The sequence below is a fragment of the Bos javanicus genome, chromosome 1, assembly GCF_032452875.1.
Source record: "Bos javanicus breed banteng chromosome 1, ARS-OSU_banteng_1.0, whole genome shotgun sequence".
Taxonomy (NCBI): Eukaryota; Metazoa; Chordata; class Mammalia; order Artiodactyla; family Bovidae; genus Bos; species Bos javanicus.
Genome location: NC_083868.1, coordinates 43316602 through 43342854, shown reverse-complemented (window position 1 = coordinate 43342854; position 26253 = coordinate 43316602). Strand labels below are relative to the sequence as shown.

General features: G+C 42.0%; 1 protein-coding gene across 9 annotated transcripts in view; it reads right to left on the bottom strand.

The window, feature by feature from the left end:
* Positions 1 to 26253, bottom strand: part of ST3GAL6 (ST3 beta-galactoside alpha-2,3-sialyltransferase 6) — a 135138-nt gene that overhangs the window by 87536 nt on the left and 21349 nt on the right. For 5 of the 9 annotated variants that reach the window (XM_061439559.1, XM_061439769.1, XM_061440010.1 and 2 more), the window contains exon 1: positions 8481 to 8571. The exons of 1 other annotated variant lie outside the window; for it this stretch is intronic. The gene's annotated coding sequence lies outside the window, so the exon portion shown is untranslated. Of the gene's footprint in view, positions 1 to 1246; positions 7353 to 8480; positions 8572 to 26253 lie in introns of those variants that run through there. 3 more of the 9 variants (XM_061439630.1, XM_061439888.1, XM_061439596.1) reach the window with 3 other exon arrangements.

Here is a 26253-nt window from a genome sequence, read left to right as displayed (position 1 = left end):
TCCCTCCACTGTTTGCCCATGGATCTCTATATTATAATTAGTACTGTGCCTGGCACATGAAAGGTGTCCAAATATTTATTACTGTTCAAGGAAAACTGAAGAATATAACAACATGAGTAGATAAATAGAGTCCAAATTGAAGTCACAGGATGAAATGGTGGGATGGCATCACCGAGTCAATGGATATCAGTTTCAGTAAACTCAGGAGTTAGTGATGGACAGGGAGGCCTCGCGTGCTGCAAGGGGGTTGCAAAGAGTCGGACACAATTGAGCAACTGAACTGAACTGAAAGTGAAGTCATGAACTGAAAGTGAAGTCAGGTTCTAATAGGACTCAGACTGGTTAAAAAAAAAAAAAAAATTAGAGCCAGAGAAGGCCAAACAGAAAGACTTTCTGGAGAAAGTCAAATTTTAACTATCCAGTGAACAAGAGTTATGATAATAGCTATAATAAGAGTTATAATAATAATAATAATGTAACAATATCGATTAAGTGTTAGGTATTTGGCAGGCCCTATACTGAACTATTTGCACATGCTTTCTTTTTTAATTATCATAACTGTGAAGTGGGCATTATTCAAGTTTAGAGATGAAGAAAGTGATCTTCACAGAAGTTAGGCAATGTGTTCAGAGTCAGGCAGTTTATCAGCCATGAAGCTGGAAAGGCAGGTTATCATCTAGCTTGGATGGGGGTGGGAGGGGAGTGGAAGGAGAAGGGCACCAGTTCTAAAGGCCTTCACAATCTGCAGCACGGGGAGGCTTGCAGCGACTGCAGGAGCAAATGGAACAGTAAAAAAAAAAAAAAAAAAAAGCAACAGGAGAGAGCAGAAAACTTCAAAGACCTGTGGGAAGAATTCTCTGGATTTTTGAGCAGAAAAAAATTTCTGTAATAAAAACCATGCTTGAGGAATGTTAATATAAAAGGTGCATGGACAGAAATATTGGTGGTCATAGGTGGAGACCTTGGGTAGAAGCTCTGTATGAAGAATGTAATTGCATTATTTACGGTTAAAGCAGAGGAGGCCTATACACCAACTCTAAAAATGGAGGGAAGCCTTTCAGGTTTTTTGCAGTAGATGGGCCAGTTTTGTCCTCCAAAAATATCCCAGGCCTACAAAACATTTACAGATATTTCAACCATCAGAAATTACACATATCCCTTAACATCCTGCTTAAGAAAAAATCCAATTATTTCTAATCTAATTGTAGCATAGCTGGGATCAAACAAGAGTGATTAGCTAACTTACTCTGACATTTACTTGAGATATTGGCTTCAACTATCAAAAGGATCTTGACAGCAGTATTCTTTATCTCACCAAAATCATTCACAAAAAAAAGTCCTATAACTTGCAGAGTCTGTCAATTAAATAAAATTATGAATTAAATTACTTGCTGTTGCTGAAAAGCAGCTGGAAATCCATCTGGAACTGGATCAACTCATCGCTCTTGTCTAAATGCAACAAGATAACCCATTTTTTTCCATTTTAAGTGCAGTTTATAACTTTATTATACTATAATAATTATATATTACATGATCTAATACCAGCTTTATATTATCCATAAAAACAAACCAGGGAATTAAAAAATAAACAAACCTGATTTTTTAATTCTTTGGCTCTGTGCTGAACATAGAATATGCGCATATTCCCCATCTTTGCCTCTTCTATCCCTTAAGACATGAAGGACTCTTACACACTAAAGGGCTGCACAGATTTTAATAAAAGCATTTCATTTTATTACACTTTGTACTGTATTATTTTAATAAAAGCAGCACCTTCTATGGTGCTGGCCTAAATATTTGCAATAAAATATTTCCTAAGAAGAAAACTCCTCTAAGCTATCAGAAACACTGGGCTGATAACTTCTCTGAGGACTAAAATCTTATTGGGGAGGCAGACTCCATAAAATCAGCTCAAAGACAAGAAGACTTTGTTTATATTGTTGGTATTATAGCAGCATGTCCTTGAGGGACAGGGGGAAAAAAATCTAAAAGGTAGAACCTTTAAAATATGTATACAGAGTATCTCTATTAACCAGGAAGATGCCCTCTAAAGACGCCATTCTTCGTGAGAAACTTTGTCACTCTGAGTTTCAGCAAGAGTCCACAGCTGGCCCTTCTCAGTTCCCTTTCCCAGGCAGGGACTCACTCTCAGCTCTGGCCCTGATGAGAAGAGATGAGAAGAGCTTTTTATCCCCAGTGAATCTGTTTGTGTCTCCAGCTAGGTTAAATGATATCTAACAGAAACCTAAGACATATCATAATAAGCAATGGAATTCAAGCGGTGCTTACTAAAGGGCATGAAACCATAGATGTGAGATGCTGGGCTATTAAAGAGGGAAATGATTTTGTTATCTAATCTCTTGGCACACTTATTTCCTCACAAATGTAACTACAAACCCAACTCAAATTATCATAAATTATGAATTATGAAACTGAAAATTTGTTGTAACAGAGTCTCTAAGTTGCATCTGACTCTTTGCAACCCCATGGATTATGGCACACCAGGCTCCCCTCTTCTTCACTATCTCCTGGAGGTGGTCAAATTCACGTTCATTGAGTCAGTAATACTATCTAACCATCTCTGAAAGTTTCAGTTCAGTTCAGTTCAGTCGCTCAGTCGTGTCTGACTCTTTGTGACCCCATAAATCACAGCACGCCAGGCCTCCCTGTCCATCACCAACTCCCGGAGTTCACTCAGACTCATGTCTGAAAGTTTACTGTACATGAAAACAAATTTGAGAATAGCCATCTGATAATATTCACATACCAGTCTCTTACATGTCAACCTAATAATTTTCAAAAAAAGTTTCAAAGCCAGAAAAGTTTTAATTAATTTAGACAAACCCACAGGAATGAATGCACATTTCACCTATTTTCTCCAATGGGTCAAGTTTTTGAAATGATACACTGATAATCCTAATAGTTACAAAGATGAAGCCTAAGAGTTATTAAGATGTTACAGCTGAGCTATTCACACTGTGAGTTAATCCATGGGCACGGATGGAGACACCTGGCAACCGTCTGTTCTATTTATAAAGTTCTGAACGCCACACCAGGTGGAGGACACGGGGCAAACAAGATGAGACATAATTGCTGCCTGCTTAAACTGAAACATGTTCCAGATTTTATGTCAGCACATCAGCCATAAGGAAACAGATACCAAAAGCTGAAAGATAACTGATATATATATATATCAGTTAAGTATGTAAATTAATAAATGAGCAGGGCATCTGGCTAAATAATCTCAAAAGTAATTTTCTAAGAGTATACCAAGTTTCCCCAGAGAGTTGGATACCGGAGATGATGAGCTATCTTGGAATCAAAGGATACCTGATAAAATGCCTCTGTTCATTTCTGATAAACCAGTGCTACTAGGAAGTACTGCCTTGGTCATAAATTTTCATGATTTAAGTGTTACTCTAAGACTGAGAAGATTATCTATGAAGAACGATAGAAACAAAATTTCTAAGGCATAGTATAGTCCCATGGCAACTATTACAAGAGTTCATTTCCACTGAAACTGTAACTCCCTGCATAGCCTGGGGGAAAGGGGGCTGGCATCAGGAAAAGGGAAGAGTTTCCCATTATATAGAATATCCCCTCTTCAGACGATCATTGTCCTTTTGGTTGGTGGCATCTGAAACTAGATGGGAAAAATTAAGTTAATCTACTCAAATCAATCACACTTGCAAACGATACCAACTGTGATCGATTTGAGTAGATGATTAACTTAGTTTTTCATATCTAGTTTCAGATGCCACCAGCCAACCCAGAGACTTAGAGACAACTAGATATTCAGCCTAGAGAGAAGTTGAGCAATCAAAGCTAGTGACGGAGCGTTTCATGCTTGAGTGAGTACAAGGATTTATTTCAGTGAGTGAGAGGAAAACTGTACACAGTCCTCTGAGAACCGCTTCTCAGTGCGGACATGCCTGTGCCCTGGCCTAGAGCAAGGAAGGGAAATCAGTGATGGCCAATTAACGGGGAGAAGAAAAATGTGAAGAATGAAAACGTGTGTGAGAGAGAGAGAGAGAGAGAGCAAGAAAAAGCCCAAGAGGAAAGTCCATCAACCACCAGGTAAAGACTGAATCTCTAAATCAGCCTCCAGTGGCATCTTATTCTAATTAAAACACAATTCAAACTCCTTCTTAAGACTTGAAGATATCTCACAAGCAGTCTTCTGCTTACCTCACTGACTTCCTCTCCTCCTAGCTTGCCCTTTTGCACTCTTCTCCAAGTTCTGCAAACATCCGCAGTTCATTTATGCCTCCGGGCCTCTGCGGCCACTGTTTCCTCTGCCGAGAATGCTCTTCACTTGACTGGCTTCTCACCATTCCTATCTTTCTTCATACACCACCCCCTCATGGCAGCTCTCTGACTGCCCTAAACCAGCTTCCCTCAGACCCTGTCTGGCACACCCCCACAATGAACTGTCTTCATAACACTCATTCTATCTGAAAAGTGTTTTCCCATATATTTGTATCTGATTTATTGATTCCATTTCCCACAGAAACATAAACTCTGTAAGAGCAAAGAATGTGTTTTGTTCAATGCTGCACACCCTACCTAGAACATCTCCTGTACATGGTAGGGACGCAATAAATATTGGCTGAATCTCAAGTTCCACCATATAGATGACTGCAGAAAGTCACTCAAGAGCCACTGCAAAACCATTCTCTGCCCCTTTTGTTGCCCCATCAAAGCACATGGTCATGACCATGACCCACAACCACACCAATTCCAGGCCTGCTTCCACACGCCACGGGGGTGAGAACAACATTGCTTCCTTCCCTTAGAGAAATCGCCAGCTTCCTTGCCATTTCCTCTCCTGGAGGCCTTATTCTCTCATCTCCCACAGATCTTTCCATCCCCAATCACATAAAAAGTAAGTCAATGTTTAAAGAATTCTTCAAAAACCAGCATTACTCTGTGCAACTGGATGAAATGATCCCCCTTGCACATTGCATCTCAGGTAAAAGGGGGAAGAAGAGAGAACACAGAAGAGACTCTTCACTCAGCTTTCTAGTGTTCATGATAAGAAATTTCCTAAAGGTTGGGTGCTTTCCTTCTCCTTTTTCCCAAAGGTCCAGGAAGATGAAAACCCTGATCAGATGCAGAAGGTTGTGGTAGTAAGTGGTAAGCTGCCCATTCCTCCTGGGATGACCAAAAGATCTCCAAAAAGAAAAAAAGAAATATGAACACAGGGAAGAGACTGAGATCCTACTGCTCCTCACTCTCTTTTATCATATCCTCACCCGCAAAATATCATTGCTCCTTAGCCTGACCGCCTGTCTGGCAGCCAAGTTCCTGACCAATTCAATCACCATCAGGAGAAAAAACACCTGCTACCCCACTACAGTGAGAACTGTGCTTCTGACACCCTGACATGGAACCATAAATATAGCTTTCTACAAAAACACTGTTATGTCCAATGCACACATCTTGTTCTATACATCAAGTGCACTCCAAATTAAACACTTTAACTCATCAGGGTTCAACTGGAAACTGTGGTGTATGCTGTTATCCACTGTAGTTAGGATAAGCAGGAGAGAGAGATTCAACAGTGATAGTGAGGAGGTAGCCCTGTGAAGATTTCTTCCAGGCAAAAAGGAACTTCCCTGAAAATATATTCAGAATGAAAAGAACATTCAGAACATAAGCTATTGGCAATAACAGGCCCTTGTAAACCTGGCCAGACACAACCCACCCAAGGGGCATGTCAAAGATGTGGAGAAGATAGAAGATAACCCTTGAAAGTCTGAAACTAACAAGAGGAAAGACAAAGTATGTAGAGCATCTGCTCAAGAAGCCAAGCCTGAGGGGTAATTAAGAAGGTGTGTTCAGATAGGAGAGGGGGATACAAGTGAGCGGGTGGAAGGCACAGGAGAAAGACAAGCAAATGAGTGGAAGAACCTGTGAGGAACATCTGCTACAGAGGCTTCCTGGGACCCCTGCAAGGCAGAAGTGAAGCGACCCTCCTGTGATCCAATCTAAGTCACTTAACCTTGGGCAGTCTCAAGTTTGTTTGTTTGTTTGTTTTAATTATAAAATAAGGTCAAGCATTCCTTTCTCCTAGGGTGGTTGTGAAGATTAAATAAACTAGCACAGGTGAACTCACTGGGGATAATACTGGGAACCATACTGGGAACCACCTGAGTTTTGTGCTTTCCTCTCCTTCTTGATAAGCATCACCTAGAATGCACTTAAACAGGTCTCTGGCCTCTGAATGCAATCACAATGGAAAAAAGCCTATTGGTAATCTGCATGGTTAGCAGATGATGCTTATCAGAGAAACATGGGAAGCACAGTATTACTTCACTTCTCTCTCATAATATTCCATATGATATGGAACACAGAAATATCTCGCACAGAAGCAAACAGCTGCCACTATTATTTAAAATGAGAAAACTTGAAAATTACAATTTTCACAAAAGACAGACTGATTTTTTTTAAATGCTATGTCTCTTAAAGTCATTCTTCTGCCAACACTATTTCTATTCCTTTTGAGCTCCAAAGATTTGTATTGATTTGGGGCATAAGAACAAATTGAATATCTCCAACAAATCTACTGAAACAATCAAAACAGCAATCTCATTCTATTACACCATAATACGGAGAAACGGTACAACCTGAAACTGTGACAACCAGGGAGGGACGTGGTGAAAATATTGCTCAAGAAAAGGCCTGTGAGAAGGCCCTCCCCCTCCACGTTTAAGGACCACTTGATGCCAGAACAGATACACAGTTTTGAGAAAAGTTCTCTTCTCATAAACCAAAGTTGCCATTATCTAAAGTGCTTCCGAGCCAATCAGCCTCATTCGGAGACGACAAACTAGATCATCTAAGAGTGGCTCTTTACAGATTTTCGTACTAAAAGTCGGCGGTGAGACTAAAAGGAAGGAAAACCAAATCAATTTACAAATGTCAAATCATCATGTTTCAGATGTAAAATAGCCTGGCAACCTGACCAGATCTTCCCAAATATGTAACATCTCCATTTAAGTCAAAAGATATAATTTCTCAGCCTGCAGCCGGGACACTAAGTTTTATCACTGGAAAGTCAAATATCAAAGCTAGCCTTGTAAGAGCAGCTATCAGAAACCACGAGACTAGCGTGAACATGGGGCCAGAGGGCAAGGAGCTTCTGGTAGATTCGCAGTATTCTTAACTATCTACCTAATTACAGTTCTCAGGTGGCGGGCCTCTTAAAGCACGTGTGACTTTTGGATTTAGAATCTGCGGCTTCTGTAGTTTCCGATACGTTGGCATTCAAGATGTCGCTTTCATCACCACTCCCAAGTACCGTTTTTAAAACAACATCTTCGAACAGCAACCCCACCCTCAACCCGGTCACCAACCTCTCTCCCCGCCCTTCCACTGAAGACCTGCACCCCACCCCCCCACCCCACCCCCGCAAAGGTGTTTTGGGTTTGTTTTTATTTTCTGAAAACTGCCTTTTATAGATTCTCTTTCAAGCCCAAATAACACCACACAAGGAGCTGAGATCGCCAGGGAGCTCGGTAGCATTCGGCCTCAAAACCACTAGCTTCTTCTCCCCTTTCCCCCAAATTAACGGCAGGCCAAGTCCCTGCAATTTTCTCGTCCCTGCACTTTGCGCCAAATCGCCTCCGAGCTGGTTTCTTTAGGTCTAGTTCCACTGTGGCGGGAAGAAGGGTTTCTCGTAGATTTTTTCTAAGGTAAAACGAGAGAACTTTCCAGACCTCTCGCCCCGGGTCGCGTACATCCCCTTTTACAAAGAAACAACAGTGAGCGAGGAACCCGTCACCCCCGCCGGCCGCTCCAGTGCCCAGCGCCCCAGCCGCCCTTACCCGGTGAGCACCCGGGTCCGCGCGCCCCCCACTCCCTGAACCCGGGGCGCCGGGCAAGCGCATGCAGGCTCCTGGGGGTGGGAGGGTGCATGGAGGCGCGCCCCCCGGCCCCTGATCCTCAGCCTCGGAGGCAAAGCCCGCGGATCTCCCCACCCCCACCCTCCCTCCCCCACCCTCCCCCCGCCGATGCCAACCCGCAGCGAAGCGGGCTGGGGAGAGTTACTCGCCGAGGCCCAGGCGCGAAGACCGCAGAGGCGCACGGGGCTCCGGGGCCGGGAGCTCGTCCGCAGCCGCTCTCTCCAGCCGGGTGCTGCCTCTCCCGCGGCAGCCGCAGCATCGAGCCGGCGGAAACCGGAGGACGGTAGCGCGGCTCAGCGGCGGCCCGGGAAGGAGGCAGTCTCCCAGACCCGGCGGGGGACCAGCGAGAAATCCGAGGCGCCCGGCGGCGCGTGCGCTGCCCACAGCGCCCGGGGCCGGATCCTCGGCGACTGCGCCGAGCGCCTCTGGAGTCGCGGGGAAGCTCCTCTCGCGGCAGCGGCTGTGGCCGCCGCCGAGTGCGCCGAGGAAGGTGCGGGGCAGTGAGGTGCAGAGAGAGCCGCTGGGGCCCGGCGTCCCCGGGCGGGCGAGGCTGGAGCGCGGCCGAGCCCCTACCTTTCCGGCTGGCGGGACTCCAGCCGCGCGCCCTCCCCGGGCGTCCCGGACAGGAAAATCACCAAGGGAAGGCCCGGGGAAAGCGGCGGGTGGCTTTGGACGAGGTAGGAGGATCAGGTTCCACAGCCAAGGTTCCACTCCTTTCCCGCCCCGGTTTGTTTGAAAGCTGCAGGGGAGAAAGAGAGGGGCGGCTAGGGAGCTTTCTCCTCCCCGCCGGGCTGGCAGGCGGCAGAAGTAAACACTTTTTGCTTGGCTCGGCGGGGACTTCTGTGACACGAGGCGGGGCAGGCGGTTGGTCCCCAGCAGAAAGGGCGGGAGTGTCCAGAGAGACCAGAATTTCTGAGCTCTGCCCTTCAAGGACAAGTGTGTTAGTGCTTTTTGTCTTTTGGAGGAAACGACGCGTTAGGGGGAAGGAAGACGAAATGTGTATTTGCTTGTTAAAATAGGTCTCCCTTGAGAAATGCGTGTACTATAGTGATGATACTTGGATAGCTGTATTTTTTAAATGTCAGTGTTTGTGAAATAAATCATATGCCCTGGGAGAAGAGCCATAGACTTGGGTGCAGTTCAGAGTGAGTAACGTGTCAGGCCCTGAAACAAAGTCCTTTGTGATGGACCTTCTGGTGTTGGTGTTGATTTTAACAACAGCCCTAGGAGGCAGCACTTGTTATTTTCCCAATTTTATCAAAGAATCCGACTCGGCTGAGCACACACACACAATCAAAAAAACCCAAAGGGTTCAGGAATTCCCCAACCGGTACCCTTTCTACAAATTGCCTTTGCAGTAACCCACACAGATTTTGTAATTACAAAGGTGGTACCTCAGACATCTGAGTGGTGGTGATGGATTAGTTCCTCAACTGTGTCTGACTCTTTGAGACCCCATGGACTGTAGACCTCCAGGCTCCTCTGTCCATGGAATTTCCAGGCAAGAATACTGAAGTGGGTTATTTCCTTCCCCCAAGGAATCTTCTCACCTCACCCAGGAAATGAATCTGGGCCTCCTGCATTTTAGGTGGTTTTCTGCATTGCAGACAAATTCTGTACTGACTGAACCACAAGGAAGAGGGTATTTGTCCAACTGGGCCCATTTTTCTTGAAGTTACTATGCTCTTTTAGGTTCTGCTGAGTTTATTACCCTTCTTATGTTCATCATCTTCAGAATTAAAGCAGTGATTTTACCTCCTACTCTCTAGCTTTCCTAGGACTTTTTTTTTTTTTAAGATGTGGACCATTTTTTGTTAGTCTCTGTGGAATTTGTTACAATATTGCTTCTATTTTATGTTTTAGTGTTTCATCCCCAGGGCACATGAGACCTTGACTCCCTGACCAGGCATTGGAAGGTGAAGTCTTAACCAGTAGACTGCCAGGGAAGTCCCTTTCCTAGGATTCTTGAATCTGCAAAGTCATGTGCTAAGGGAAGAGGCAGTCCATTATTCTTAGGTGACATTTGTGCTTCTTCATAGTCAGTATTGGCCAAGAAGACACTACTCACCATGACCTAGTTCAAATTCCACTGCCTCCTCTGGCCTGTGTGACCTTGAACAAGTGACTTAACCTCAACGTGCTTCCTTTTGTAAAGTGAGAGAGTACAACCTCTCTTCACGGGTTGTGATGAGGATTAAAATAGATGATGAGGTAGAGAGTTCTTGGCACAATGCTTATCACAAAAAAAATCAGGAAGTATGGATATTAACTACCAGTTCTTTCCTACCGTAAGTCAGCTACCCTTCATGTATCATGTCTGTTCCTCCAATTCATCACGCAAACCAGAATAATCTTATCCCAGAAATGACAAAGTGGAGTCAGGAGGTTATATAATATGCCCAAGATCATACCAACCCATTTTGGAGCTGTGATTTGAATGAAAGTACCTAGAACCAAAATCAGCTCTCTTTCCAGAATGCTTTACCTGTTATGTAACTATCTGGGCAGGTGCTTTTGACATGTCAAAGATTTTTTTTAATGCAGAATACATTATTTCATGGGCACATGATTGCAACTATGTAAAATTTTTGAATTCTTGTGGAAGGTGGTAAAGAATTAAGCAGGGTAAATTTGTAGCAGTCTCTGGGCTACAATGTTTTCACAATGTAAAGATAATTAACTCAGCCTTTGTATAGATGATTTATTCTAATAAAGTGGGAGGGGAAGGGCCAGGAAATAGAGAACTATTGGGACATGCAGGGTCTTTTAAAGGTCCTTGAAACCATAATATTTAGGCAGTGTACACATAGGGTTGGACCAGTTTGCTAGGTTTGTTTTTTAATTATAGATGGTGTGATCTCTTTGAATTAAAATGATATTGTTTGATGGGATGTATCCCAGGGTATCCAGGGACCGGTGAAAGCCAGGTTCCCCACGCCAGCCTGGAGTGCCATTCAGCACTCTGGAGAATCACAGTCTAAAGTTCAAGAAAGTAGTATTTCTTCCTGACCCCAATATATGATCTGCCTTCCAAATTCTCACACCCTAGACCAAGAGCAGGCTTTCTTGGCATGATTGACATAGGACTGTCTACTCTATGCAGAAGAGACCTACTTGTAGGGGCATACTCTCAGCAGGTCACATCAGATCATAGTAGATGAATCCCAGGACTGGAGATACAAAGTGACAAGAGACCTCTTTCACACAATATCCTCTTTTAAGTTTATGGGGGAAAAAAAATGTTTTCTTTAACATTCTCAATATGCCAGCAAATTTGGAAAACTCAGCAGGGGCCACAGGACTGGAAAAGGTCAGTTTTCATTCCAATCACAAAGAAAGGCAATGCCAAAGAATGCTCAAAATACTGCATAGTTGCACTCATCTCACATGCTAGCAAAGTAATGCTCAAAATTCTGCAAGCCAGGCTTCAACAGTACACGAACCATGAACTTCCACATGTTCAAGCTGGATTTAGAAAAGGCAAAGGAACCAGAGATCAAATTGCCAACATCCATTGGATCATCAAAAAAGCAAGAGAGTTCCAGAAAAACATCTATTTCTGCTTTATTGACTATGGCAAAGCCTTTGACTGTGTGGATCACAATAAACTGTGGAAAATTCTGAAAGAAATGGAAATACCAGACCACCTGACCTGCCTCTTGAAAAACCTGTATGCAGGTCAGGAAGCAACAGTTACAACTGGACTTGGAACAACAGACTGGTTCCAAATAGGAAAAGGAGTACATCAAGGCTGTATATTGTCACCCTGCTTATTTAACTTATATGCAGAGTACATCATGAGAAATGCTGGGCTGGATGAAGCACAAGCTGGAATCAAGAGTGCAGTGAGAAATAGCAATAACCTCAGAAATGCAGATAACACCACCCTTATGGCAGAAAATGAAGAAGAACTAAAGAGCCTCTTGATGAAAGTGAAAGAGGAGAGTGAAAAAGTTGGCTTAAACCTCAACACTCAGAAAACTAAGATCATGGCATCTGGTCCCATCGCTTCATGGGAAATAGATGGGGAAACAATGGAAACAGTGTCAGACTTTATTTTTGTGGGCTCCAAAATCATGCAGATGGTGACTGCAGCCATGAAATTAAAAGATGCTTGCTCCTTGGAAGAAAAGTTATGACCAACCTAGACAGCATATTAAAAAGCAGAGACATTGCTTTGCCAACAAAGGTCTGTCTAGTCATGGCTATGGTTTTTCCAGTGGTCATGTATGGATGTGAGGGTTGGACTCTAAGGAAAGCTGAGCACCGAAGAATTGATGCTTTTGAACTGTGTTGTTGGAGAAGACTTGAAAGTCCCTTGGACTGCAAGGAGATCCAACCAGTCCATCCTAAAGGAAATCAGTCCTGGGGAGTTGGTGATGGACAGGGAGGCCTGGTGTGCCGCAATCTATGGGGTTGCAAAGAGTAGGACACAACTGAGCAACTGAACTGAACTGAACTGAACTTAACATTCTCAAGGCTTGGGGGATTTAGTTTTGAACAGTACCTGGCTCAAGACTGAACTTGACCAACATACAGTCCTTCTTCCAACTCTAGGTAAAGATCCTGCCAGATCTGTCTTCTGATTATCTTGTGGTTTTATCTCCTACAAGCAATTATTTGTCACAGTGGTAAAAAAAAATCCGCCTACCAGTGCAGGATATGTAAGAGACACAGGATCCACCCCTTATTCCGGAAGATCCCCTGGAGCAGGTAATGGCACCCTACTCTAGTATTCTTGCCTGGAGACTTCCATGGACAGAGGAGCCTGGTGGACTACAGTCCATGGGGTCACAAAGAGTCAAAGCCGACCAAGTGACTGAGCACAGGAAACTAAGACCTATCACACTGCCTGGTGCAGCCAAAAAGACAAAGAATTCAAGGATATGTGGATCTCAAAAATAATAAACCAGTATGTAAGGAATGTAAATCTTAACTTAGAGCTATGACTCTGCCAGCAATGTAGAAAATGGCAGTTAGTACTCTCAAGCGAACCCTAACTTCTCCAACATCTCTATTCCAGAGCAGGGTATCAGCTACATGTTTGCATACATAAATAAACATTGTATTGTTTTCCCCAGAATTGTGAGTGCATGAGAAAGGAATTCAAGTCTACCAGAAAGCTTATTTGCCACTTCATAAATGATAGTGTCTCCTGATTGTGCTAGTCCTGTCAAGGTTTCAGAGGTCTTAGTGGCTCAGTAGTTATCAGGGACTGTATTTACTCTCCTTCAACAAGCTAGCAGAGGAGGGTGGAACTGGGGCTCAAAGTGTTCTAAGCACAGGAGCATGTCAGTATCTATATGATGGGAGGCACAATTAAGACAGCTGATGGAAAATGATTGCGATATTATTAAAAATGGTTAATATCCAGAATAAATTAAGAATTCCTATGGATCAAAAAACAAAAAATAAGACAACCCATTTAAAAATAGAGCACAGAACATCAGCAAGCAATTCACTGAAGAAATACAAATTATCCAAAAACTTGCAAAAATTTTAGTGTCTTTTTTAAATAATAAAACTATGTGAAAAAAATCTAGACAGTAATGAGAAATCAGATAAGCAAAAAAAAAAAAAAGGTAGGGGGGGCAGTGAAAGAGTTAATGAGAGCTCCACTAGCTATCCAGTGCTTAAGAATCTTCCTGCCAGTGCAGGGGATGTGGGTTTCACAACTATGCAGCCCACATGCTGCAACCACTGGAACTCAACTGCTCTAGAGTCATGCTCCATGACAAGAGAAGCCACCACAAGGAGAAGCCTGAACACTGCAACAAAGACCCAGCACAGCCAAAAATAAAATAAGTGAATCTTTTTTTTTTAATAAGTGAGTTAATGAATTTCTGGCAAAGGTGGCAAGGAATCTATTCAAGTAAGTGTAAAGAACTACTTCCTTTTTAGAGGGCAATTTGGTGGCTGCTATCAGATCAGGGAAGGAGTACATCAAGGCTGTATATTGTCACCCTGCTTATTTAACTTATATGCAGAGTACATCATGAGAAATGCTGGGCTGAAGAAGCACAAGCTGGAATCAAGATTGCTGGGAGAAATACCAATAACCTCAGGTATGCAGATGACACCACCCTTATGGCAGAAAGTGAAGAGGAACTCAAAAGCCTCTTGATGAAAGTGAAAGAGGAGAGTGAAAAAGTTGGCTTAAAGCTCAACATTCAGAAAACGAAGATCATGGCATCTGGTCCCGTCACTTCATGGCAAATAGATGGGGAACAGTGGAAACTGTGAGAGAGTTTATTTTGGGGGCTCCAAAATCACTGCAGATGGTGATTGCAGCCATGAAATTAAAAGATGCTTGCTCCTTGGAAGAAAAGCTATGACCAACCTAGAGAGCTTATTAAAAAGTAGAGACATTACTATGCCAAAGGTCCGTCTAGTCAAAGCTATGATTTTTCCAGTGGTCATATATGGATGTGAGAGTTGGACTATAAAGAAAGCTGAGCTCCAAAAAATCAATGCTTTTGAACTCTGGTGTTGGAGAAGACTCTTTAGAACCCCTTGGACTGCAAAGAGATCCAACTAGTCCATCCTAAAGGAAATCAGTCCTGAATATTCATTGGAAGGACTGATGCGGAAGCTGAAACTTCAATACTTTGGCCACCTGATAGGAAGAATTGACTCATTTGAAAAGACCCTGATGCTGGGAAAGATTGAAGGCGGGAGGAGAAGGGGCCAGCAGAGGATGAGATGGTTGGATGGCATCACGGACTCAACGGACATGAGTTTGAGTAACCTCTGGGAGTTGGTGATGGATAGGGAGGCCTGGTGTGATGCAGTCCATGGGGTTGCAGAGTCGGACAGGACTGAATGACTGAACTGAGCTGATCAGATGTAAAAAGTTGTTTGGGATTTGAATTTCGAAACCCTCATTAAAGTTCCTTGACTTTTCTCCCTGCAAGATAGTTCTGGCCTCAAGCCAAGTGATTTAGGAATGAGGATCGGAAGGGAAAGGACCTGAAATCTCTCAACCAGTTCCCAGTTACCCCATCAATGAAGAGGTTGGCCTTCCTGATTGCTGGGTAACTCCCTTCACAGCACCCCCTGATGGCAGGACAGCCCCTCCCCCAAGATAGTAGCCCCCCGCCACCCCCCACCCCCGGAGTTGTGTGGGGCAGTGCACAAAGCTGCTGTATCTTAGAGCAGCTTGCTCAGAGCTCTTGTTCAATTCTGAGAAGCATTCAATGCCTGGATCACTGTCCTAGCAGATATGCCCTCTCCCCATCTATCTATGAAGATGCTCTGCTAATATCCAGTCCTGTGACTGATAATTCAAGCAAAATATACAGGTCACTTCACTCAGAGCTCTCAGACCATTAATGATAAAAATTATGACATTTTAAACTAACACATTTGTCTCATAACTGGTTTACAGAGCTGAACTTTTGCTACTTCATTTCATGGGAGTTTTGCTATAGGATGGATCCCTAAAAGCGTAATTGCTGGGCAAAGTGTACATAAACCTACACTCAAATAATTAACTATATTTTTATGTTCAAAAATTTATACTTAAAAGAAAATATTTTCCATAGCACTCCTGAAGCAGAGTGCAAGGTGGAGTCATTACAGTGGGCTATGAGTGGCACAAAGGCTTCTCTGTGTTTCCCAAACTCTGCTGCTGCTAAGTCGCTTCAGTCGTGTCCAACTCTGCGCGACCCCATAGACGGCAGCCCACCAGGCTCCCCCGTCCCTGGGATTCTCCAGGCAAGAACACTGGAGTGGGTTGCCATTTCCTTCTCCAATGCCTGAAAGTGAAAAGTGAAAGTGAAGTAGCTCAGTCGTGTCCGACTCTTAGCGACCCCATGGACTGCAGCCCACCAGGCTCCTCTGCCCATGGGATTTTCCAGGCAAGAGTACTGGAGTGGGGTGCCATTGCTTTCTCCGTCCCAAACTCTAGTCTGTTGTAAATGCATGTTCCTTTCAAATCAGCAATTTTATGTTTTAGGACTCCATCCTGCAGAAATAATTACATAAGAACACAAAAATATGTATGGGGTTGGTCACAGAAGCATTACTTGTAATGTTTAAAAACAGGAAAATAATAGAAAGAATAGAAAGTGATTAATTATATTATGGTAGTATATCCTAGGTTTCTCTGATAGCTCCTTTGGTAAACAATCCATGGGCAATACAGGAGACCCCAGTTTGATTCCTGGGTTGGGAAGATCCGCTGGAGATGGGATAGGCTACCCACTCTAGTGTTCTTGGGGTTCCCTTGTGGCTCAGCTGGTAAAGAATCTGCCTGCAATGTGGGAGACCTGGATTTGATCCCTGGGTTGGGAAGATACCTGGAGAAGGGAACAGTTACCCACTTCCGTATTCTGGCCTGGAAAAATGAATGCAACTATTGCAAAACTATTAGAAATCTGCATATACATATACTAATATGATGACAGCCATTATATTGGCTTTAGAAGTTCTACATTCATAAAACATATTGTGCAATTCATTTATATCAAGCAGAAAAAATAAAGGATCACTGACGTGTGTATATATTTGTGAGTACATAAGAAAAGGTCCTAAAGACTACACGACAAAATGTTGACAGAGATTTCTTCTAGAATTACAGTGGCAGAGAAAGAAAGGGAAGGAGGATTTTTTGCTGTATACTCTAAATGTTTCTAACTTGTGATATTTATAATGTATATGAGTAATATTTGTAATTTTTAAAAAGACACTAACAAAGTTATTTGTGTTTGGGAAAGACAGTAAAAAAGTGTCAAATAAAAATGCATCCGTGTTTAGGTACAAATTTGAATTCTTTAACTTGGTGATTCCTTACCTGTATGCTCTTTATTCTATACGGTGTGTTTTTCCAATCAATAGAGACCAGATAAAAATATCAGATGAAAACAAAAATAAAACCCTTAAGCCCACATTGAAAGAACAAGAGGAAAATCTATGTGAATCTTGCTTTTATTTTGAAGTGGGAAAAACTAGGCATGAAAGAAGCTTGAAGAAAAAGGTTAATACATTTGACTTCACAAAAATGCAGTTTCTAAAGATAAAATACACCAAAAAATAAAAAGACAAGCTGGGAAAAAATACTTGCAGCACATATCAAATGGTTTCTCTTCTTATCAGGCCAAGAGCTCTTAGGAGGCAAAAAAAAAAAAAAAAAAATCAAGAATTTAGTAGAAAAATAGGGAAACTACATGGAAAGAACAGCAGTCTGAGGAGAAAAATAAACATTACTTAATTAAACAAATATGTATGCCTGCTATGTGCCAGATACCATTCTAAACAGGTATATATTAATAGCAGTGAAGAAAACAGACAGTAATTTCTGGCTCTTTGGAGCTTACATTCTAGTAAATTTGAAAAGAGTCTTGACTTCACTAATCAAATTTAAAGCTATATATCATTTACACTTATTGGTGAAAATCATGATTATTAAAACTTAGTGTGAAGATAATTTCTTGTGCTTTTGGTGCAAATGCAAACTGGCGAGGTTTTTCCAAAGGATATTTTAATAAAGTCAATTATAATTTTAAACATGAACACTTTACTGTAGAATATATACTTTATGTATACATTATATATACTTTATGTATACAATGTATACTTTATTGTAGCAGTTCCACTGATAGAAACTTCTGTTGCAGACACCTTACATAGTTATGCAAAGTTGTGTTTAAGAATTGCCATTTAGATATTGCTTATTAATGGCAGCCCACTCCAGTACACTTGCCTGGAAAATCCCATGGACAGAGAAGCCTGGTAGGCTGCAGTCCATTGGGTCGCTAAGAGTTGGACACGACTGAGTGACTTCACTTTCTTATTGCTTATTAAATATAATGAAGAGATACCAGAATGAGTCAAACAACCATTGCTAAGGGATTGGAGTTGTAGGGATCACATATACAAGAGATTTCTGTGTAATCACTAAAACCATGAACTAGTCCTGCATCTAATGACTTGGAATAATGTCTAAGATATTATTAAATTTTAGCAGCAAGTTGCTAAACAGGTTGCCTAGTAGGATCCTGTTATTGTGAGATGTAAAAAAAAAAAAAAAGTAATAGAAATAATGATGGTTATAATAAAACTTATGTTAGAACACTAACAGAAGGTGTCTAAGGGGATACACACCAGCCATGAACATGAACCACCTCTGGAGGATGTATTCATGGAGGACTTTTCTTTCTAAATTATAAATTTCTGAATGTTTGATTTGCACAATAAGCACCTATTTATTTGTAACCAAAATTTCAAAACATGTTTTAGGATTTTTTACATGCAGTAGAAACTTGCTTAGAAGCATATCAAAATACTTAGAATGCTTGACCCTCCTCCAGTAGTTTTTCTGAGAAGTGACAATAAAAACTCTGTTGTAAAGGGTGATTGTACACCATTTTCATCAGAACCCTGATAGTGATGGTGTTTTAGGGTTTCTATTATTCTCAATTTTTGAATTAAAAGGGACTCAGTTAGTGGAAGCAATGGAGTTCCACCAGAGCTATTTAAAATCCTAAAAGATGATGCTATTAAAGCACTGCACTCAATGTATTAGCAAATTTGGAAAACCCAGCAATGGCCACAGGACAGGAGAAGGTCAATTTTCATGCCAGTTCCCAAGAAGGACAGGACTGTAGAATGTTCAAACTACCAGACAGCTGTACTCACTTCCTCTGCTAGTAAGGTTATGCTCAAAATCCTTCAAGCTAGGCTTCAGCAGTACTTGAATCAAGAACTTCCAGATATACAAACTGGGTTAAAAGGCAGAGGAACCAGAGATTAAATTGTCAACATTTGCTGGGTCATAAAGGAAGCAAGGGAATTCCAGGAAACATCTGCTTCTGTTTCATCGACTATGCTAAAGCCTTTGACTGTATGAATCATAACAAACTGTGAAAAACTCTTATCAGACCATCTTAACTGTTTCCTGGGAAACCTGTTTGCAGCTCAAGAAGCAACAGTTAGAACCTTACATGGAACAATTGACTGGTTCAACACTGAGAAAGGAGTAGGTCAAGGCTGTTTATTGTCACCCTGCTTATTTAACTTATATGCAGAGCACATCATGCAAAATGCCAGGCATGATGAGTTACAAGCTGGAACCAAGATTGCCAGGAGAAATATCAACAACCTCAGATATGCAGATGATATCACTTTAATAGCAGAAAGCAAAGAGGATCTAAAGAGCCTCTTGATGAAGGTGAAAAGGAGAGTGAAAAACCTGGCTTAAAACTCAATATTAAAAAAACTAACATCACAATATCCAGTCCCATCACTTAATGGCAAATAGAAGGGAGAAAGGTGGAAGCAGTGACAGATTTCCTCTCTTTGGGCTCTAAAATCACTATGGATGGTGACTGCAGTCATGAAATTAAAAGATGTTTGCTCCTTGGAAGGAAAACTATGACAAACATAGACAGAGGATTAAAAAGAAAAGACATCACTTTGCCAACAAAGGTCCGTCTAGTTAAAACTATGGTTTTCCCAGTAATCATGTATGGATGTGAGAGTTGGACCATAAAGAAGGCAGAGCATGGAAGAATTGATGCTTTCAAACTGTGGTACTGGAGAAGACTCTTAAGAATCCCTTAGACTGCAAGGAGATCACACCAGTCAATTATTATTATTATTTTTTTTCCATTTCCACATGCAATCTTTTTTTTTTTTTTAATTTTACATAATTGTATTAGTTTTGCCAAATATCAAAATGAATCCGCCACAGGTATACATGTGTTCCCCATCCTGAACCCTCCTCCCTCCTCCCTCCCCATACCATCCCTCTGGGTCATCCCAGTGCACTAGCCCCAAGCATCCAGTATCGTGCATCGAACCTGGACTGGCAACTCGTTTCTTACATGATATTTTACATGTTTCAATGTCATTCTCCCAAATCTTCCCACCCTCTCCCTCTCCCACAGAGTCCATAAGACTGTTCTATACATCAGTGTCTCTTTTGCTGTCTCATACACAGGGTTATTGTTACCATCTTTCTAAATTCCATATATATGCGTTAGTATACTGTATTTATGTTTTTCCTTCTGGCTTACTTCACTCTGTATAATAGGCTCCAGTTTCATCCACCTCATTAGAACTGATTCAAATGTATTCTTTTTAATGGCTGAGTAATACTCCATTGTGTATATGTACCACAGCTTTCTTATCCATTCATCTGCTGATGGACATCTAGGTTGCTTCCATGTCCTGGCTATTATAAACAGTGCTGCGATGAACATTGGGGTACACGTGTCTCTTTCCTTTCTGGTTTCCTCAGTGTGTATGCCTAGCAGTGGGATTGCTGGATCATAAGGCAGTTCTATTTCCAGTTTTTTAAGGAATCTCCACACTGTTCTCCATAGTGGCTGTACTAGTTTGCATTCCCACCAACAGTGTAAGAGGGTTCCCTTTTCTCCACACCTTCTCCAGCATTTATTATTTGTAGACTTTTGGATCGCAGCCATTCTGCACACCAGTCAATTCTGATGCTGGGAAAGATTGAGGACATGAAGAGAAGGGGTGGCAGAGAATGAGATGGTTTAGATGGCATCACTGACTCAGTGGATATGAGTTTGAGCAAACCCTAGGAGAAAGTGAAGGACAGGGAAGCCCGGCATACTGCAGTTCATGGGGTTCGCAAAGAGTTGGACATGACAGCAAGTGAACAATCAGGGTTTCATTGATTTAGTCATTTATAGGTTTATCGAGAACCTACTGTATGCCCAGCACAATGACAATTGAGGCATTAAACATACAGAATCCTAGACACTGGAGTTTCTGCCTTGTGAAGTGATATGAGGGAAATAGGCTCATAAGTTTCAGACTACAAACACTTTCTGAGATTCTGTGTCATACATTGGCTAAGTTCAAAGAACACAGTGGTGAATGTCCAAAATTCCCAACATGGTGATGATTGCAAATGAGCATACTTGTAGACTAACACTGTTTATCAGGGTTTTGTAACTGCTGGAGATAAACAGCCTGGTGGAAACTAGAGGAAACAACTTCCTGGGAGAACTTGGAGAGATAACTTTGGAAATTTGCTTTATGCAAAAAATAATCTTCCTGGTCTATTTTTTCCTAAATATTTTTCTTTTCTAGTGTTTGCTTAAAATGACATGCACTTACTTAGAATTTGCCAGAAGACAATCTTACCCAAGTTTCTTAGCCGCTGAAATATGAATGACTTTTCCTAAAAGAGCTTTAGAGTTCTTACATTCTGACCCTGGCCGCCTAACATAGCTCAATAGCCTAATTATTGCTCCAGATTGTCATCCCCACCTCAGGGTTTCTAATTCTGTGGAACTAGAGTGTGGCCTGGGAATTTTTATTTCTAATAGGTTTCCAGAAGTAGCTGATGCCACTTCAAAAACGGTTTAGGGAATTAAATATACCGACTTCCCAAGTTAAAGACTTTATTAAAGGACTGTGAGACAGATGATATCTCCGATTCATAGGAGGAATAACAAGGTTCTTAACAAAACACAAATGTAGATAGGTAGGCAAGACACAATAATAAATATTTTCAGTTCAGTTCAGTCGCTTAGTCGTGTCCGACTCTTTACAACCCCATGGACTGCAGCACAGCAGGCCTCCCTGTCCATCACCAACTCCCGGAGTTTACCCAAACTCATGTCCATTGAGTCATCCAATAAATATTTTATATCCTATTTAATAAATGCAAGGATCTATTAGCTTGAGGTCAGAAATTTCATTCTATCACTGATTTTCAGGATTCAAAATACTTTAAAGGTGCTTTATGGTTTAACTTCAGATAAATTTTCTTTTTCTCTCCCATACACAGATGTTTTAGAAATTTAGATTAAAAACAATTTCTAACTATATCCAAATGCATAATGTTAGGTTCTGTGATGAGAATACAGTCCCAAGCCTATGGGGGAATTTGTTTTTTCTTGTGAATGGGCTCTTGGGAAACAGACTTCTAAGGTAGCAGCATCAGTGAGTGCAAACAACAGGCATAGGATGGCGGTGACAATCCAGAGGGTTTGAACAACATGTGGGGGCAGATGCCAACTAAGAGCCTTTAAAAAATGAGAAGAGAGCATCTATATTTGTAGATTAATCTGTCTGTAGTCTGAAAACTCAACGTGCCGAACATCAAGAGGACGAGAAGACGGCTAGCTGTCATTGAGTGAGTGATTTTAGTCCTGTCTGACTCTTTGCTACCCCATGGACTGTAGCACAGCATTCACAGTTTCTGGGGATTAGGATATAGACAGTTTTGGGAGGGAGCATTATCTGGCTTCCCACATGTGCTATTTATTTTGTTCTGGTCAAAAGCCATTTGGAGCAGTGTTTTCAATACCAGGCATCACATAATAAATGATATTCTACAGAAGAGAAAAATCGTCAGTCATTCATTTAGCATTTGTAAAGTGTTCACTATGTTCCAGTCACTTGGCAAGAAGAACTCTGGAGATAAGAGCATAGCAGGTTGTAGAATCTAACGCTTATGAGCCAGGACCCTGGAGTCTAATCATCTGGTTTTGAATCCGGGTCTCACCATTTATATACTGTGTGACCTCACAAATGACTTAACCTCTCTGTGTCTCAGTGTTGTCATTTATGAAACTGAGATAAAGTTTTAACTGTCCCATAGGGTTCCTGTGAAGGCTAAGTGAGACACTCGATGAAGACTTTGGCATAATGACTGCATGTTGAGTTCAGTATATGTTGATACTGAGGAGGCATGAGAGGACAACACCAGAGAAGGGGGTGCAGAATGACCACAAGGAATTTGAAAAGGCTTTCCAGAGGTAGGTTTTGAAAGTTGAGTTTCTCCTAGTTCATCAACAAGAAATAAAGAATGTGTAGTGAGAAGACATAGTAAAGGATTTGGAAACCATAAGGACTGGCTGAGCCGATTGAGGGATTTAAGCTTAGTAGCTTCGGGAATAGGGATCGGAGTCACATGAGAGCTGCATTTAAATCCTCTTGCAGTTAAAGCAACAGAAAGTAATTACTTATTTTACTTCTATCCAGAAAAATAGCCAAGCCTAAGTGAAAATGACAAAAGCAACATTCATCTCAGTATTTGGAACAACTTGTGAATAATAAGGATTCCTTTTTATAATGGGGTGGGAGAAAGTGACAATCATTCACTTGTGTCCAACTCTTTGCAACCCCATGGAATTCTCCAGGCCAGGATACTGGAGTGGGTAGCTGTTCCCTTCTCCAGGGGATCTTCCCAATCCAGGAATCAAATTGGGGTCTCCTGGATTGCAGGCGGATTCTTTACCAACTGAGCTATCAGGGAGAAGCTGATATAAATGGTGGGAGAAGGAGTGATACAAACCCTTCTTTGTGCCCCACTGACTGTCAGACACACTGCCTTCTTGAAGGAATGGTTGGTCTGAAATCCATTTTCCCCTGCTCTCAAAACCCAAGTATTTTGAGAACTCAATGGGCCATAAACTTTAAGGGAGATTGGACTTTTTCCAGCCCCAGGGGTGTAAATCAGGATTGGCTTGAACCAACCATGTAACCACTGTGGCTGAGGAGGTCAATAACAGGCATGCCTTTGGAAATTTTTTCTTATCTCTTCAGAAGGTAAATGAAAAAAATGAGTGTTCTCTCTGTCTTTCTTCCAGGAATGAGCCATCAAGTTAGCATCTGGAGATGGCAGAACAACAAGACAGAAAGGATGGATCCTTCATGAGGTGGACCAGCTGCTAAATTATCCAATTCTGGAATTGTTGTACAGTTAATTTACCGAATTGTGTATGCCATATATTATATTAATATGTAATATATTAAAATACACTCACTGTTAAAGTCAGTCACATTTTTCATCTTACAGCCTGAAAAGCGTCTTGCAGTACAACTAGCACCCTAGTATGCTGACAATCCGGGCTCTCATCAGAAAATAACCATGGACCCTCTATGAGTGCGTGAAAGTCACTCAGTCGTGTCCAACTCTTTGTGACCCCATGAGTCCATGGAATTCTCTAGGCCAGAAAACTGGAGTGGGTAGCCTTTCCCTTCCTGGCCCCTCTATAGAGTTTATAAAAATGCAGGCTTTGAGAACTAATTTTAAATCAAGATTACTGCTTGATTTCCAGGTGGAAAATTCTGTTAGACATGTTTCTTAGTTCATTTTTTCTCTACTTATCTTTAATTTTATCTTTTGGACCAAACCATATCATTAAAGGGGCTTCCCAGGTGGCACTAGTGGTAAAGAACCCACCTGCCAATGCAGGAGATGTAAGAGACTGCAGGTTCGATCCCTGGGTCAGGAAGATCCCCTGGAGAAGGGCATGGCAACCCACTCCAGTATTCCTGGCTGGAGAATCCCACAGATAGAGGAGCCTGGCGGACTACAGACCATGTGGTTGCAAAGATTTGGACACAACTGAAGTGATTTAGCACACACGCATTTCTTTAAGGGGCAGTATACTTATCTAGCCATTCAAATTAACACCACATGGTGTCTAGTAATGGAATAACTTGACTGTATTAGCAATATAACTGTTTTCAGAATCAGTTTCTACATATATATAGGATTAATTTTCTAATTCCTAAAATGTATATGTCTAAGAGTCTATGATATCAACATTTCTAAGTAATGCGCTAAACCCACTATATATTGATAAACTGATTCTTCTGCTATTTTGAAAATTTAGCCAAGAGATACTCAGAAAAATATGCCAACAGCAGCAAAAGATGATTTCCCTCATGTGGAAAAGAGAATTGTCCCTTTGATTTCTGATAAATGTCCTTTTGGGACCATATATTCCTAAATACCAGAGAAGGCAATGGCACCCCACTCCAGTACTTTTGCCTGGAAAATCCCATGGACGGAGGAGCCTGGTGGGCTGCAGTCCATGGGGTCGATAAGAGTTGGGCATGACTGAGCGACTTCACTTTCACTTTTCACTTTCATGCACTGGAGAAGGAAATGGCAACCCACTCCTGTGTTCTTGCCTGGAGAATCCCAGGGACGGGGAGCCTGGTGGGCCGCCGTCTATGGGGTCGCACAGAGTCGGACATGACTGAAGCAACTTAGCAGCAGCAGCAGCATTCCTAAATACCCTTGCTGCTGCTGCTAAGTTGCTTCAGTCGTGTCCGACTCTGTGCGACCCCATAGATGGCGGCCCACCAGGCTCCCCGTCCCTGGGATTCTCAGGCAAGAACACTGGAGTGGGTTGCCATTTCTTTCTGCAATGCATGAAAGTGAAAACATAAAGTGAAGTCACTCAGTCGTGTCCGACTCCTAGCGACCCCATGGACTTCAGCCCACCAGGCCCCTCCGTCCATGGGATTTTCCAGGCAAGAGGACTGGAGTGGGTTGCCATACCCTTACAATCTCCTTAAGCTTCTCACTTCTCCATTTTCAGTTTTATCCCATCCATCTCATTCTCATTTTCAATTGGGATGAGTTGAAACAGTTTGCTGGCCCAGTTTTAGGTTCCAGAAAGGATCAGCTCACCAGTGATAACAGTGCATATTTTCTCTTCTCACATAGCTTTTCTTCAACTACTTTACAAGTCTTAAGTCTGCATTTACAGCTGAACAGAGTAGTTTCATTCTGAGCCACCATCTTTGCCATCCTTGCCAAAGTTTACTAAGAATATCTGTAAAGTACAACACATTTACAAGAATCTTTTCTTTTAAAACTGGACAGAGCAAGAAAATTTGGTCTGTCAACCCCAAGTCTAAGGAAGAATGTCAAGTCAAATTTTAATTACAGAGTCTAAGACAATGGAAAAAGAAAAGGTATTTCCACTTCTCTCAGCCACTCTTCCAGTTAGAAAGTGAAGATTTCCAGAAACCTGCGCCTATGTTTCAGTCATCTTTTGGGAGTTTACAGCACTAAACAAAATAAACTATATTTTTCTTATATTTTCTGTCTTTTGATGCTCTTGCATTTGGGGCCTCACTGACTAGTGTGACATTGTGATTTATAATAAGAAATATATATTTGGTCTCAGTACCCATTTCTGGCACAAATTTCCTAAGTGATTAGAGTGACAAAGGCATCTTTTGTTGTTAAGGAGGTGAATTTTGTGCCTAACCTAAGGACAGGGGCTGGTTGCCAGGGGAACCAACTCTGTGATTCAGTTCAGTTCAGTCGCTCAGTCGTGTCCGACTCTGAGACACCCATGGACTGCAGCATGCCAGGCCTCCCTGTCCATCACCAACTACCAGAGTTTACCAAAACCCATGTCCATTGAGCCGATGATGCCATCCAACCATCGCACCCTCTGTCGTCCCCTTCTCCCACCTTCAATCTTTCCCAGCATCAGGGTCTTTTCCGATGAGTTAGTTCTTCACATCAGGTGGACAAAATACTGGAGTTTCAGCTTCAACATCAGTCCTTCCAATGAATATTCAGGACTGATTTCCTTTAGGAAGGACTGGT